The following is a 15,746-nucleotide window of genomic DNA, read 5'->3' on the forward strand; positions in this document are numbered from 1 at the left end:
AAGGTAATCATAAAGAGACATCACTCAGTTCTCTATATCTCTCTCTGAGCAGGGTCAAGTATACCCAAACTCTTCTTAAAAGCCTGAGCTGATGGCAATTCCACATTTTTCTCCAGGGATCAGCAGCTGCAGTGCTATCAGTACAGTTAGAGCAGGCGTATAAGAAATATGGAGACAAACTTTTTACTAAGGCCTGTACCGATAGGGCAAAGCATAATGGTTTACAGTAAAAGAGTGTGATTGAGACTAGATGTAAGGGAGAAATTTCTTATAATGAGAGTGGTTAAGCAGTGGAACTGATTACCCAGAGAGGTGGTGGATATCCCACCCCTGGAAACATTCAGGGTCAGGGTGGATGGGAACCTGAGCAACCTGTTCTAGTTGCAAATGTCCCTGCTGGCTGCAGGGGTGTTGGACAAGATGACCTTTAAAGGTCCCTTCCAATCCAAACTCTTCTACGATTCTATGATTTCCTAATGCCAACCCTCTGTCTCCCTTGCAGCTTAGCTTGCAATTTGTCATCCTATCTGCTTTAAAATAAACATTAATCTCTCTCAGGATTATGAAACTTAGTAATGTAATTGAAGCCTTAACTTTTCCTGGGGGAATTGCTTGAAATGCAAGTCTCTAAGCCAGTGCTGGTTCTTGTACGCTGGAAGAGCTACAGCAGACAGTAGATGCGGCCATGGCAGTGGGGTGGGGTCAGACCAAAAAGATGCTTCCGTGCAGACACACTGATGCTGTTTTTCAGGGCTGCTTCCACAGTTCTGTGTGGAGCCAACCACAGAACATGGCCTAAGGACTTCCTAACACTGGCTGAGCGTCAGGGTGTCCAGGCTGCTTCTCTGCATTAGCAGAGGACCCACGAACTTTGTAGGCTTGGCTCTAGCGCCCTAACTTTAGGGCTAATGGGCTTACATCAGAAGGGAGAGCTTCCTACATAAAGACGTGTGCATGTGTTTCCAGCTCTTGGGATTCAAAGGCAAAGCTGACAGGCGTGACCCGAGAGCAAGCAGTGAAATGTCAGCTGGTAGCTCTGAGTACAACCACAGCCAGAACCCATCGTGAGCTCCCCGCCCGCCGAGGGAGGAAGTGGCGAGCGCAGCCCGGCAGCGTCGCACTCAGCCGGCATCGCCCCGGCCCCGGACACTGCCCCAGGGGGACACGGCTGGGCTCGCTCCCTGCGAAACATCCCGTGACAGCAAGTTTCTCACGAAAAGAACATGCAGCTCCTGGGCTGGCCAGGGTGTCTGACGGCCCTTATAAACAAAGCTGCTAATTTTCCGTAGTCCAGCAGCAAGATAATAAATACACACGTTCAGAATACTGCCAACGTGCCCAAGCACACAGGGGCGGGAGAGGAATTTTCTGTAGGAGTAACAACTAGCAAGCATCTGAAGAACCATGAAAACTCAAAAATCCCTGAATTGCTTTGCAGCGTTTTTCCTCATGTCTCTCACAGCATCCTCGCCAGCCCTCTCTGTTCCTCCTTGTGTATACAGCGAGGAGCAGACCCCAGTCAGGCACTACAGCTGTGGTTAGGGAGAGGAAACCCAGCTCAGCCGTGATAATTAAGATAGCTGTGATGCTTTAATTGAGCTGCTAATACCAAGGCAGAGGTGTTGCATAGAAGGCCTTTGAGTAGCAGCTTTTCTTTCAGTCCTTTGCTGAGCAGGAAGGACTGTAGTGCTGAGTGCGTGGGCAGTGCGCCACAGGACTCACAGGAGATGCTCTGCTGTAGTGGATCCTTATCTCTTCCTCCTACCTCCCCCCTCCCAAAGACAGCCTCTCCTGCTGTCAGCTCTGTCATGGTGCTGTATGTTTGACTGTACATCTCGTAACAGCAATCTCCACGTTGTTCCTCTCTTCCCCTCCCTTACCTTGAGGGCTCATTTCTAAGATTTTGGACTACGCAGGCTTTGATGCAATGCTTGTGTCTTTCCACTCAAACAATTACTCTTGTGAACTGCTGTGCTTACAAACCTACATGCATGCTTTTAACCTCTGCTTTTTAAGTGTGAGGAAGAAAAAGTAATGCATGTCCTACCTCTTGACTAGTGAGGATAGTTTATATATTATTTATGTTTATGATGATTTGGTTGCTATGTTTTTAAATATTGCCTTATGTTAGTGGTATAGTAAGAAAAAGCTTTTTCTGTTAGCAAATCATTATAGCATTTTCCCCTTAAAGTTTAATAAAAATCAGAATCTATTATCTTGTATTTTCAGGTATTGTAAGCATCATCCCTTAGTGCAGAATATTGATGTGGAACATACTGTTTAGATAACTGCCCTTCAACAGCAAGTCAGACACAGTTTTAAATTTGAGTCACGTGAATTTAAACTTTTGGAAAGCCTTTGCGTAGTACAATAAATTAACTATTTTGGTTTTGATTCTACTGTAGTGAATAAATAAATACTTCTTTGCAATATTAGCAAATCAAGCCATAGTAGTGTTGTGCCTGTGTGTAAGCTTTGTCATGAAAAGCGAAGTAAAGAGAACTCTAGGTTGTCAGGAGAACTTCCAGCTAGTAAGAAGTGTATGATAAAAGCTATCTTTATGTAGAATATATAAAACTTACCACAAATTATAAGTTAATGATACTTCTTTATAGTTCTATGGTAATGTATGATTTTTATTTTTAAATTGAAGTTCTAAAGTACTTTATTCAAAAAATTGTCCAACAAAATGGTCATAGAATCTTTCCCTCTCAAACAGTTTCCTTTAAAATGCTTTGTGATAGTATGAGAAACCTGAGACTGTGAGATATTCAGTATTTCAGAGTCAAACAGATGTTAGCTAGTGATTTTTCCATTTCTGGAAAGACCTGGTAAAGAGCTTTCTGCTAGAGCAATTTTCTAGAGCTTTCTGAATTTGTTTTTTCAAAACATGGTTTTGATAAAATGTAACATTTTGTAGGGAGATACTGATTTCGTTTATGTTTTCAAGAGAAAGCTATAGAAATATTTTATTTATGGTTGAAACAAGAACATAAAGAAGAAAACTATAAGTCAAAACTGAACATCTGACACTGTCAAAATGTCATAGCCAGTGGTTTCAGAGGTCCTAAAATAAAAATTGCAGAATTTGTGGGGGTTTTTTACAAGTGCTGTCATCTTATTTCTATTAGAAAGGAAATTTCAGAATATCTGTTTTTACTTCCTAGCTCAGCATGATTTTCTTACTTTTTTCTCTCTGACTTTTTACATGCTTTGGTTACTGAAACTGTTTTCATGAAGAATGCCAGACCAGGAGTCTCCAGAGCCTTCTGCATTTGATACAAAGCTCTTGGACCTCTGCTGATTTGAGGAACGACTCAATGCTTCCTTGCAGACCCAATTAGGGGAGTTAATCAAAGGCTCTGTAGGAGCGCAGGGTGAGTTCTGGGCATCTTTGAAAATCTTAGCTGAATTTCTAATCAAGAGCACTGACTGCTCTTAATTCTGCAGTGAGTGTTGCTCCATCCTAATCAAAACAGAAGGGCTGCTCCCATCCATGGAGCAGCACGTGCTGTCACTGTGGTCACAGCCAGCCTGGCCTAGGCTGGCACTGGGACAGATGACCAAACAATTGTCCCTTCTGGAATTCTGTCTCTCTCCCTAAACATGTCTTTCTTGGTGTCTCATAGGCTACAGATTTGGTCTGAGATCAGATAACTGGAAATAACTGCCATTTTATTCCCATGGCCCAGATGTATTATCTTTTAAAAATGGTCTCTGTGTTGAATTGAGCTTTAAGAACATGGTCATATGACAGAGATTAAGGTTGTTAAGTATTTATTTATCAAGGATTTCTATTTTTAAAGAAGCTTACAACTCCATTATATATCTAAATATAAGAACTTGTAATGAATAGGCAGAGATTGAAAATTATGAAGCAGGCAGAAGCTCTAGGTTCCAAATGATATTTCTGAGAAATGAGAATGTTTTATGAAATCTGAAGATATCTTCTTCCTGGAAATACTATTTGTGAAAGAGCACTGAGCAGTCCTGACTTCTGTGAAAGTGGAACAAAACATCTGATTCTTTGTGGCCTTCCTCTGGGAGGGCAGTTTGAAATGGAGTGCTAATGGCAAAAAACTCTGCCCTAAACTTAAGACTAAACTGCAATAGGTGATGTGTACATCTCTGCACAAAAATCAAAACACATTAAAACCAAAATTTATTGCATGCTTTTTGGTGCATCTAGAATATTTAAGGCTAATGTGCTAAGAATGCCTGAAACAATAAAATAATTTAGGAGTTAAAAAAATAAAATCTGTGGAAGTAATATAAGCTGAACTATTTTCTTTTGCTAATGTGACCTGACATTGAAGGACAGTTATCTGCTGCATGAGAATAATTTGCCTGCCTTTTGTTTGCAGATGATTCATTACTTTTGATAATCATTAGAGATATAACACATTAATAACAGTAAAATGAATAACTAATGTTAACATAATCTCATTTCCTCTGTTTGCAGTTATCAGGGTCACTTAGTATGTCACAAGTCACATCAGTAGCCAGTCTCCCTCCTGACACTGGGTCTGAGCATGCAGGCTAATAAGCTCCTCCTGCACTGCTGTATCTTTGCTTCCATTGCCTGTTCTTTGGTCCTCTCAGAACTGCAGATCTAGCAGTAAACCAGCTCAGGGGACAGAATTGTGTTTGAAAATACTTGGGCTTTTCTACTTGGTTCTCTTCTCTTGGCCTTTTTTGTAGATATTGGGTCACAGAAACCAGGAGGGTCTCAGGAATAGTTACAGGCAGCAGGTGGAAAAGACACTGTAATGGAGGCTGCGTATGCCTGCAATGCTGTTGGCAGAAATAGTGATGGGAGTGCAGAGAAAGTCAGTCAGGTAAAGAGCTTTCAAAAACCAAAATCCCCAAACTGTTAAGTATTCTGGCTGTGATACAAAAGTATATTCTTTCAAAGGTAGAAGTTTATTATCTCCCTTTAAAAGTTCCATTTGGTTGTTCCTAAGATTATGGCATTTAACTGTCTCTCTTCATCTTAGTGAAATAATAAAGCTTTTATAAACCTTTGTTGGAATTAATATCTATCCTGTCAGGAAAACAGACCTATTTTATCCAGTGTCATAGAAACTGATGACAGAATTAATTTAGACCATAACACAGTGGGAGTATTCTAAAGACAAATACCTTAGTAATAAGACTTATATTCTAAAAGCAATTTTTATGTATTATGGTTTATATTATAAAAGGCCCTTGAAAATAACACATATTTTATTGTCAACAAATTAGTATACTATATACCTAGGGAAATGAATAGTACACTAGCACAAGTCTAGAAACAGCTCAGACAGAATGGTACTGATGTCCCTATGCAGGACGGCCAAGAAAGAAGTGCATTGAACCTGGTATTTTCTCAGGTTCAAGGCTCCAGAGAAGTCAAACTTGTGTGTGAACACATTATCTACCTCTACAGAGTAACTGAGAAAATTAACATGTGCAAGGCATAGAAGACCATGGCTTTTAAATGAGTAATCATATGGGACAGCACTTTGTGACAGTGTTGGTGGTGTTAATTCAGGCTCTGTCATTATGTATTTGACACAGATCAAACCACAGCCTCCTTGCTTTGATTTCACCACACAGCAATTAGATTACTGATTAACTTAATTTTTATTAATCCAGAGGATTACCAGAAGTGTGTGCTTCTGAGGAATAAAATTTACATCCTGAAAGCATACTTAAAAAAGAAACTCTGGAGGTAACAAAAAATGTAAAAATAAAAACTAGCTATTTGTGGGACATGCGGTTTTATTTCAAGATTTTTCTTCAGAGCAGTCCAAGGATGTCAGCAGAAAAAAAAAAATAGGGGAAAAAAATAGTACTTGTATTTGAAAAGGCCTTGGAGTGCTGTGGAATGAGACTTGCCCACAGTTGCTTCACTTGGGGAAGGCTGATAAGAATCCAGTATCTAAATAATGATTAAGACACGCCTGATGAAAATTCAGAGGCATTCAGTTCCGCGTCATTGCCGTCCGGGTGCCCGTACGCATCCCCTGCGGAGCTGCCAGCCGTACCTTTGGGGCGCAGTTGGGCCGGGGCACTGGCAGACCTGACTGCCTCCCCCGCTCCTGCCTCCAGCTGTTTTCATTTCCAAGCGACAGGCCGGGGCGAAGGTGTGATTTGGGACAGCGGCAGGACACACGCAGCTCCGGTGCTGCTCTCCCGAGCCCATCCCAAGCGCTGCCGCCCGTTGTGTTCCGAGTGCCCGCTGCCACCCGCGCTCGCAGGGCACTTTCGGGAGCGGGCGCTGCCCCGAAGGGCGCATCTCCCCGCGGGGCACGACCCTGCCCAGCGCTCCGACTCCGCCGGAGCTTCCCCCAGGACCACGCTCCTGGCCCAGCCGCGGCCCGGAGCTCCCGACTTGCCCGGCTTCCCTTCCCGCCCCAAGGCGCCCTCACAGCGCTCCCCCCTCTCCCTCCCGGCCCCGGAGCGGGCCGGCCCCGCCCATCGGGGCGCGGGGCGCGCGCACGGCCCGCTCTGCCGCGCTATTGGCTGGCGTGACCGCGCTGCGCGCTGCGGTTGGCTGCGGCCGCCGCCAGGCAGCGGCGGGGCCGGGCGGTGTCCGCCCGCCGCTGCCGCTCCCGGCGGGAGGGTGAGTTTGAGTCGCGGCCGCGGCGGAGCCGCCGGGCGGGAGGGTGAGTTCGATTCCCGGCCGCTCCCGCGGGGACAACTTTTTTTCCCGCGCGGGGTTGGCGCATCCCGACGGGGCGGCCGCGGCCGTGGCCGTCGGGCAACACACGGCCGACTGAGCGGAGCCCCCACGGGCTGCGGGTCCCGCGCCCCACCCTGGGGCAGCCGGCGGCGCGCGGCTGGGGCGGCTGTGACTCGCCGGGGCGGCGGGGGGTGAAGGGCGCGGGGAGGGAGACCAGAAAGGGGCGGCGGGGTTGCCGGGGGCAGGGCCGGTGCCCGGGGGCGATGGAGGGGCAGGGCGACACCCTGACCCCGGTGCGGGGCTGCGGGGCGGCGAGCCGGGCACCGGCTGCGGCTTCCCCCGTTCCCGCGGGTCCTCCCGGGGCCCCGCCGGCATCCCGGCCGCGTCTGGCCGCCCGCTCGCTGCGCGCCGCCCGCACCCGGTCCGGCTGCGGCAGGGCACGGCGGGCAAGCGGCGGCGTCGCCGGGGCGTCTGGGGGCCGGCGGGGCAGCGGCGCCCTGTGTCGCCGGGAGAAGGCAGCCGGGGCTGCGGGAGAGACAAAGGAGCTGCTCCCGCGGCGTCCCCGGAGCCGGGCAGGCGGCGCGGTGCTTGGCAGCGGGCTTCTCGATGCCACTGCCGACTCTCGTGGGGAGGTTTGGGGCAGAGTGGGGCGGCGTGCTGTGGAACGCCTTCATGCTGACCCGACCCGTGGGTGTGTTCGGTGGTGTCGCTGCCGCGGCGAGTTGCGTGCCCGCCGCGGGGATGCGGGAGGTGGCAGCAACAGTTAGAATCGCGGAGTTGGGAAATCCGAGCGGGCAGCGCCGCAGGCTGCAGGGCTTGTGCCTCCGCGGGCTTCGTGCTTTAACTTGGCGCACGTTTAATTGAAGTGGCCTTCCATGTGCTTTGTGTGTCAGAGGTGACGATGAAAGCAGAGATTGTGGATTTGTCTTGTCCCGTGTAATCCCGACAGCCATCACGTTTGTTTCCCGTCCAATTGAATTCTAGCTCTCTGCCGAAAGAGCTCCCCAGCCTTAGGTTCACAGGGAGAAGATTTGAGTAATGGAAGATTATGAAGTCCTGGTAGTATCGACCTTTTAGAAGTTTTAACATGCACTGCCAGTGTGTGAGGAGATGACTGTAAAAGAGCAAAATAGGTGAGTTTCTATTACATGTTTGGTGTTAGGGTCCTTAGCTGCAAATTCAGATATAGTGACTTTTTTTTAAGGCAAGCTGAGGAAATTGCACTGCAAAGAGGCGAGAAGCAGTGTTATGGAGCAAAGCGCAGAGTGACATTGAGTGATGTTGATTTCGTGGTATCTGAAATGCTTTTCTGCAGTTTTTCCCTCCAATGATGGGCTTACATGCTACAGTGGCTTTTCAGAAGTTTGTGCTTTCCACAATATCATTGAAAGGTTGGGGATAGAAGGGACCCTAAAGATCATATAGTTTCATGCCTCTAATGGCATCCTGCTTTTGTTCTCTCCACCTTTCAACAAGTTCTTTTATGTTACGAAAAGGAAGTAATGTTGTATAACATGGTCAAATTAATTTGCAATCTATTGTAGTTTCATCAGCAGAATAGTTTTGGTAAAAGTAGTATACTTTGAAATTGAAGTTTAGATCCTTTTGCAGTGTTTTTTGGATGTATTTTTTCCTCCAGAGTAGGAAAAAATATAAAATCACTAATTTTGAAATACAAAACCTGTCTGCTTCTCTTCTGTGATAATGTCTTTGTGAGGCAAGGCACTTCTAATAGGCCTTTTATCAGAAGGATGATAATTTTGAGGAAGTTCAGTACTACTTGGGATGATTTATTAACTGTAACAGTTCACTTCCTTGCAGCAATGAGCTGTTTTAAAGGGACATGTAATATTTAATCAGAAAGCTTCTTCCAAGGAAAAAGGCTGTCAGGGACAGGATCACATTGAAATTCTGCTGTAGCCTCCTGAATGGGCAGATTTGCTTTAACTTGAGAGAGTCCATGGGAGACGTGTTCTCAGGCATAGCTGGGTAGTTAAGTCACTTGGATTCGAATTTGGTGAGGACTTGTATCACAGGCGTGTACGTGAGATATTGTAAGGCTGGGCGCTACAAGTGGTGTGTGTCATCTGCATTTTACTTACCACAGTGGGGCTGGCTCTAAGCTCCAGACAAGCCCATTTGCTGGTGCATGTGACTGGGTCAAACCTAATAGTAAGTCACTGACTTAAAGTCTCACTCATAGTACACGTTCCTCTAAAGCCCCAATATCTTGAACCTTCCTCATGTTCATGTCAGGAAATTGATTTTCATTAGAGCCTACCTTAAGGTCCATATTAGGTTGTCTTCTTAACCTGTCACTGACTTTAATGTGTGCAATGTGAAAATCACCTTGTGCATTCTGGAGGTTTAAATTATTAGTTATAAAGTGTTGGCTAATGTCTGGTTATTTTAATTAGAAAATAAATGATGTGACACTGTGTTTTTTCAGGTTGTATGGAGAATGCATAGTTTGCAAAATGATTTCTTAGAGAAAAGTCACAGTTCCCAGGTTTCCCTTTGGACTAAGATCTTGTGGAGTATTTGAGGCTTTAGGATGAAACTTTCACGAGGCATAAATGTTTAAGTTGATGAGAATATTAAAATGTAATAGCTCTTGGGCTCTTAACAAAGATCACCTGTGCACTCAGCAAACTTACAAAGCCTCCATCGGGAAGAGCTTAGACTTAAATCCGTTAGGTGAATTGCCAGGTCAGGTTTCGTTCCCAGCCCTTCCCTTTGACAAACGTGGTCTCTGCATAACCTAGCACGCTTCCTTTCTCACAGGTGGAAGACAGGGTAGAAAGCTGATCTATCCTTAGGTCTCCCATAGGACTGTGTGGGTAGTTTTGTTAGCAGAAGTGGAAGCTACACCTGTGAATCACTGCACTCGCGTGCATTACGTCCAGTGTTACCAAGCAGTCTGTCTTCCAAGAGCAAGGTGCATGAAATTTAAGCAGGAGATCTGATCTTGCTGTGTAGGAAATGAGAAGCCTGACAGTCTGACCTTCTCTGCCTGCTCACTCTTGTTTTCTTTGAAGATAACTAGAGTCCAAATCTTGTACACTTCAGAAAAACTGAAGACTGCCCATCTGTAATTATATTCTGAGGTTAAATAGTTTGACTAGAGTGACCCTGTCTAATCTCTGGGACTTCCATGGGATTATGGAAATACAGCATGCTTAAAACCTGCAGTTTATATGCAGTGCCTTACAGTGTGTTGGTTTGTACTTGGTAGGATGTAGTTGAGAGAGTTTGTTGATTTACTGGAATCTTGTAGTTTCCCTGCTTAGGAGAATTACAGCTTTTGTTTTGTTAATTCTGTTCTGTTTAATTATGCAAGTATATATATGTGTATATATATTTTTTTTTTTAATATATATATATATATATATAAAAGATCACTTCTATTAGAATTTTAGGCCTGAGATCTTGTCTTTAAATCTGTGTTTTCTTTCCGTTCCAGGAAGAATAGCCTTTTTGGCATCTGCTGTTCTCAGTTGCTAGAATTGAAATGGTGATGTATGAAATGCACATTTGGAAGTGGAGAATGTATTGGAATTAAAACATTTTTTATTAGCATCAGTTATTTAGAAACTTTAATTGGATTAATTAATTTGAAATGCTTTGTGAGATAATCTTGGAAGGCAGTAACAAGGTGTCAGGATAAGGACAGAAGTCTGTGTCAGTGTTGTTGAAGACAAGGAGTACTAAAGTATGAAAATGCTTTTAATGTGTAGTAACTGCATATTGCTGCTAGACTGTGTTTAAAGCTGCTGCTCAAGCTCTGCATGCCATTAAAATGTTTATTTCTGCAATGGCCAGACTCTTTCCTCTACTCTATAATGTGTAAGTGCCCACACTTTTTAGATGAAGTGCTTCTGCATGAACTTGAGATTTTCTCTATAAACAACTGATACTTGAATTATTTAAAATTATTTGAAAACATTTAAAATTTAAAAAGTTTTGCACAAGGCTGACAGGTGAAATGCTTCTTCATTTGTTTTTCTGTAAATCAGGTTTCTATCAGCATTGTGTTGGAACTTTGCTAGCATGAAAACTCAAATACTCTTGTATTAGATTTAAAAAAAAATCCAAAACACTAAAACAAACATCTGAAAGATCTAACAACTGTAATTGTTTTCAGCTTATAGCATTTCTAAATTAGTACTGGATATGAAGTATTTTCTTGTACTTGTGGTGAAACTGTTTTGAAGCCTTTGCCCTAATCAGGACCATGTTCAAGAGGAGCAGAATAAAAATAGCATCTTGGCTGAGTCTGTGAGGGCAACTGTTATTTATGGCAATTTCTTTGGTCACATCCCCACATGAACTTACATGCTTTGCTAACAACTGGAGAGGCAGTGAGTGAAAGCAGTATAACTTACAGCCAAGTGAGTCCTGAAATTGTCTGAATGTGACTCTTTTTTTTCTTGTAGTGCCAGAAAGGGGAGGATGTTGGTGTAGGTGTTCGTGTGATGAATTAAGGATTCTGTTTATAAGGCTTCAGTTTAACTTCTAAATGATGTACAAATGTACAACAGATGGGTTCAATAAACAGTTGTTATTAGTAGCATTATTTATTAGAACTGGAATCAATAAAGGACATGGAATTTAGACAGATATTTAATTATCATCACTCTTGTATATATGGAGAATGCCATGGAAAGTGAGAGCGTGCATGAAACGTTTCTTAATTTATAAATGACCAGCAATGCTGAAGAATCATCTGAGTGTTGAGATGAAGACTTGGAAATGGTTTATCTCTTAAAAACAGATGGATGTTTTTGTTTTTCCATCTCTAACCTCTGATGATATGAAATGCTGTATAGCAACTGAAGCATAGCAAAGAAATGTAGGTGAAAGTAATACTAGTAAAACATGCTTATTGCTGATGCAAAAGTTGCTAAGTATCTGTATTACGTCCTGATTGGCGCAAGAGCTCTCATTCTAAACTTTGTGACAAAAAATGTATACTTGGGCCACTTCTGATAGCTATTCAAGACAGCTTTCTTAGGCTATCTTATCTCATACCTTTACATTTTGTTAGTTTCCTCTATTTGGAATCTAACCTTTATTTAAAAATAGCATAGTATGCTCTGAAGCTGCACTGGGTACTAATTAACACACTTCGGTGCTTAAAGCCATGCTGTCTCCTAAGGTTTCCTGCTGTTTGCACTGGATAAATATTTATGCTTCAGCAAGGCATTAATTTCAACCTGACGAACACTGCATACAACTTTTATATTTTGCTAATACTAAACACCATGATTCACTCCTTTTGCTATATTTTACTGCAGTTCTTTTTTTTTTTTTTTTTTTTTAGGAAAGGAGGGAAAAAAATCCCATTACACTTTAAATATGTGGTAGGGAATTATGTCTAATACTCAACAATTAACCTGTCTAGTAGTCTGAGTATTGTACAGGAGCTGGTGCTGGATAATATAAGGAATCCATGAGCATCTGGTTAATGGACAAGGCTGTACTATGTTGTGATTTGTAAAAGCAATTGTTTTTATTAATTCTTTTCAATCCTTTAATACTATTTGCTGTATTAGAGGAGACAACTGAAATATATGTAAAAGCATTGACCTAGTAAATTTTTACAATTGCATTTGACAAGTTTTTAACACCAGCCACCTTCTCTGTCAGTTAGGATACTGTGAATGTTTTCAGTGTACTGTGTAAAGCACGTCAGGTATGCTACAGTCACATCTCTACCTGGGGAAGTAGATTAAAGGATCTTCAGGTATAAAAATGAATTTTTTTCCCCCTGGTAAATACTCCTTTGCAGTATTTGCTGGCTTAAGGAAATTGTGTTTCTTCCAGATTTGAAGTAGGTAGACTGCAGCATCATGTATTTGGTGTTAGGCTGATGAAGAGGAGAACAGTGTGATCAAAGTGGGGGAAGGAGCAGGGTTGGAGAGTTCCTTAGCTCTTGGTGCTTTATATTCCTTACAGTCAATTTAGACTCATTTTGCTAGTGAAATGCTGAGTATTATCCTACGGTTTGTGGTTAATAGCACATCTGGTTAAACCAAGTGCTGTATACTCAGTTAATAGAATATATTTCTTACTGACTTCCTTTAGGCTGTGCCAAAATACCTGCCTGCTTCATGTCACATACTGCAGACGTGCTACTGTTTTTACTCAGTTACAGCTTTTAGGCTCAATAAGCTGCAGTCTTTCTGCTCTCATCTCTTACGTTCCTAATTATATTGACACCGAATGTCAGGTGTAGAAAGACTAATAGGCTCCTGCATTTTTTTCCCTGCTTTGAACTAAATTCCCAGTGCAGCAGCCAGAGGAGCAGGTGAGAGGCTTTTGACAGTAATTCTGCACATCTGCTTACACGTGCATGTGTAGCTTTGTGAGTGCTGGTATAATATTTACGGATTTCTGTCTGTTGTAAGAGAATGTGATTTATATTTAATTGTAAAGCTGAGGAAAAAAAAATCTGAGTTTCTTTACCCCCCCCTCCCTGTTTTCTCAGCAGCATTGTGTGTCAGCACTGTAAATTAGGGGTATTTTTGCAACAGTCATGTTGTGATGAGACACTTCAGACAATCAAATTTGTTCTGTTTCTCAGTGAAACACAAAAAAGGAAACATCTGTTTTTCTTAGTCTGTAATGGTACAGCTTGGAGTAACAGGATTCTGTTGTCTCAGCTGGAATTAGTTGAAGTTTTGTTGACTTTTCAGTAATGTGTACAAATATAGCACTACTACTCTTCCAGCACTTCTGCATCATGCTGGGGATTGGCTGAGTAAGTTTGCAGTCTCTGCAACTTTTAATTCTTTTGCTGCTTTACTTTAGTTTGGTATGTGTATTTTCAAGATCATTCTCTTTGTTCTTAGGCTGAAATTTACGATTATCTAAAGCATATGCATTTGCATTGGTTACCAAGAGTTTTTACTAGAATGGAATGGTTATTTGTGCAGTGATATTTTCTCCTAGACTGTTACTGGCAAACTGTAACTGCACAGGGAAGAATGATAATGATTTTCCACCCAAAACAATATAATCAGAGGAGATCTCTCTACTGTGCCATTCTCTTGTATACATAATGCACACATGCCTTTATTCCTTAAGGAAATAATGGAAATCTCTGGTTCATTCCTATTTTAGTGGTATTCAAAAGTGGCTCAAAGGTTTTGTCTTGTTTTGTTAAAGAAGTGGATGCTAGTTCACCTGTGTTCAAAAAGCTGCTCCAATCCTGTGAAATAGTGGCAGGGACTAACTTAACCATTTACAGCTGCTTCTTGGTGTGGTAGAATATTTATAGAGACTAAAAGTCCTGTATAAATTCAGTAGGTGGAGTAGGATGTGGATACATTTGATGGCAAGGGAAGAAGAAGCACCTAACAAAAGTGGGAATAGAAAGTTAACTGAATGATGAAACAGGAACCAAATGATGCCACACCCTTGAAGAAGTTCCTTAAATGTGTCTATTGATGTTAAATTTTTGCTACGCGCCGCGTATTTTCCTTGTTACGCGCCGCGTAGTTTCCTTGCTACGCGCCGCGCCGCGTAGTTTCGTTGCTACGCGCCGCGTATTTTCCTTGTTACGCGCCGCGTAGTTTCGTTGCTACGCGCCGCGCCGCGTAGTTTCGTTGCTACGCGCCGCGTAGTTTCGTTGCTACGCGCCGCGCCGCGTAGTTTCCTTGTTACGCGCCGCGTAGTTTCGTTGCTACGCGCCGCGTAGTTTCGTTGCTACGCGCCGCGTAGTTTCGTTGCTACGCGCCGCGCCGCGTATTTTCCTTGCTACGCGCCGCGTAGTTTCCTTGCTACGCGCCGCGGCGCGTAGTTTCGCCGCTTCGCGCCGCGCCGCGTATTTTCCTTGCTACGCGCCGCGTAGTTTCCTTGCTCCGCGCCGCGGCGCGTAGTTTCGCCGCTTCGCGCCGCGCCGCGTGGTTCCGTTGCTTCGCGCCGCGGCGCGTGGTTCCGTTGTTTCGCCGCTTCGCGGCGTGTAGTTTCGCTGCTTCGCGCCGCGCCGCGTGGTTTCGCGTAGTTTCGCGCCGCGCCGCGTTCCGGCCCGCCCCGCCCCGCCCCGCCCCGGGGATTAACCCTCACGCCTGAAATGTCATATTGTTTGAAAAGTGGCCATTCACTTAGATTATATTTGGTTTTTTTTTTTTTCATCCAGTGTGATGGAGGTTGCTTTGCTCTTGGCTCATTGCAACACTTCTTTCATATGCTTATGGCAGTTTGTACAAGCAGAACATGTTGTGTGCCAGAGTTGTTAGCCTGTATTGATGTCCTTTGGCTCTGGTTCATCCAGGCCTCTACGCCCCAAATACATGTGCAATCAATGATCAATTTCCATGTATTGTCACAACTGTGTCTGCCATTCAAGTGACTTCTCAGACACTGCTTGTAAGCTTGTAAGCACAATACACTAAATCAAGTTCTCAAGTTCACTGACCTGAAATTATTACAGAAATAAATTTTGACCTCTTTGTAGTTAGGCTACAGAAATATTTGCCTGGCTCTAAATCATCAAATTTGTGCTCTAAGCCAGGACTCTGAATTGATGACTGATTATAGAAGCACCGCTCACTTCTTCTAGAATTACTACATATGTAGGATATATAATAATGCTCTTAAAAGTCAGGCCTGTCTTGAGCAGAAGGCATTGTGAGAATGCAAATAAAAGAAAGAGAAAAAGAAAATTAATGTATGCTCTGTTATTTTAAATCTTAAACCGTTTTATGTTACTAAAGTGGTAACAATATAAATTCCTTAGAAACTTCCTGTTGTTGTGACTTTGGAATAATGACAGATTTCTTGATTATACCAACTAACTTGGAAATCTGAACTCAAATAAAGGGTCCTTCCAGAACCTGTGTAATTTGAGTTTTATTAGCTTTCTATTTCTTGGAGTAATTAAAATTCTGACCTTTGGGTGCTTTCATGAAACGGGAGCTTTTTATTTTAAAAGCTTTTTCATCTAACATGAATTCGATCTAAATTAATGCATCTCTTAAAGTAAGAGAATGATAATCCTTTTTTGCTTTGACAGTATTATGCTTTTGGGATTTGACTTAAAAATTACAATGCAGAGCAAGACATACAGGGTAGT

General features: G+C 43.2%; 1 protein-coding gene across 4 annotated transcripts in view; it reads left to right on the plus strand.

The window, feature by feature from the left end:
• Positions 1–6,503: 6,503 nt before the first annotated feature.
• HYCC1 (hyccin PI4KA lipid kinase complex subunit 1) overlaps positions 6,504–15,746 on the plus strand; it is a 44,056-nt gene continuing 34,813 nt past the window's right edge. For 3 of the 4 annotated variants that reach the window (XM_068208957.1, XM_068208984.1, XM_068208975.1), the window contains exon 1: positions 6,529–6,650. The gene's annotated coding sequence lies outside the window, so the exon portion shown is untranslated. Of the gene's footprint in view, positions 6,651–15,746 lie in introns of all 4 variants that reach the window. The other variant, XM_068208966.1, reaches the window with a different exon arrangement.

This window comes from Anomalospiza imberbis, chromosome 1 (genome assembly GCF_031753505.1).
Source record: "Anomalospiza imberbis isolate Cuckoo-Finch-1a 21T00152 chromosome 1, ASM3175350v1, whole genome shotgun sequence".
Classification (NCBI taxonomy): Eukaryota; Metazoa; Chordata; class Aves; order Passeriformes; family Viduidae; genus Anomalospiza; species Anomalospiza imberbis.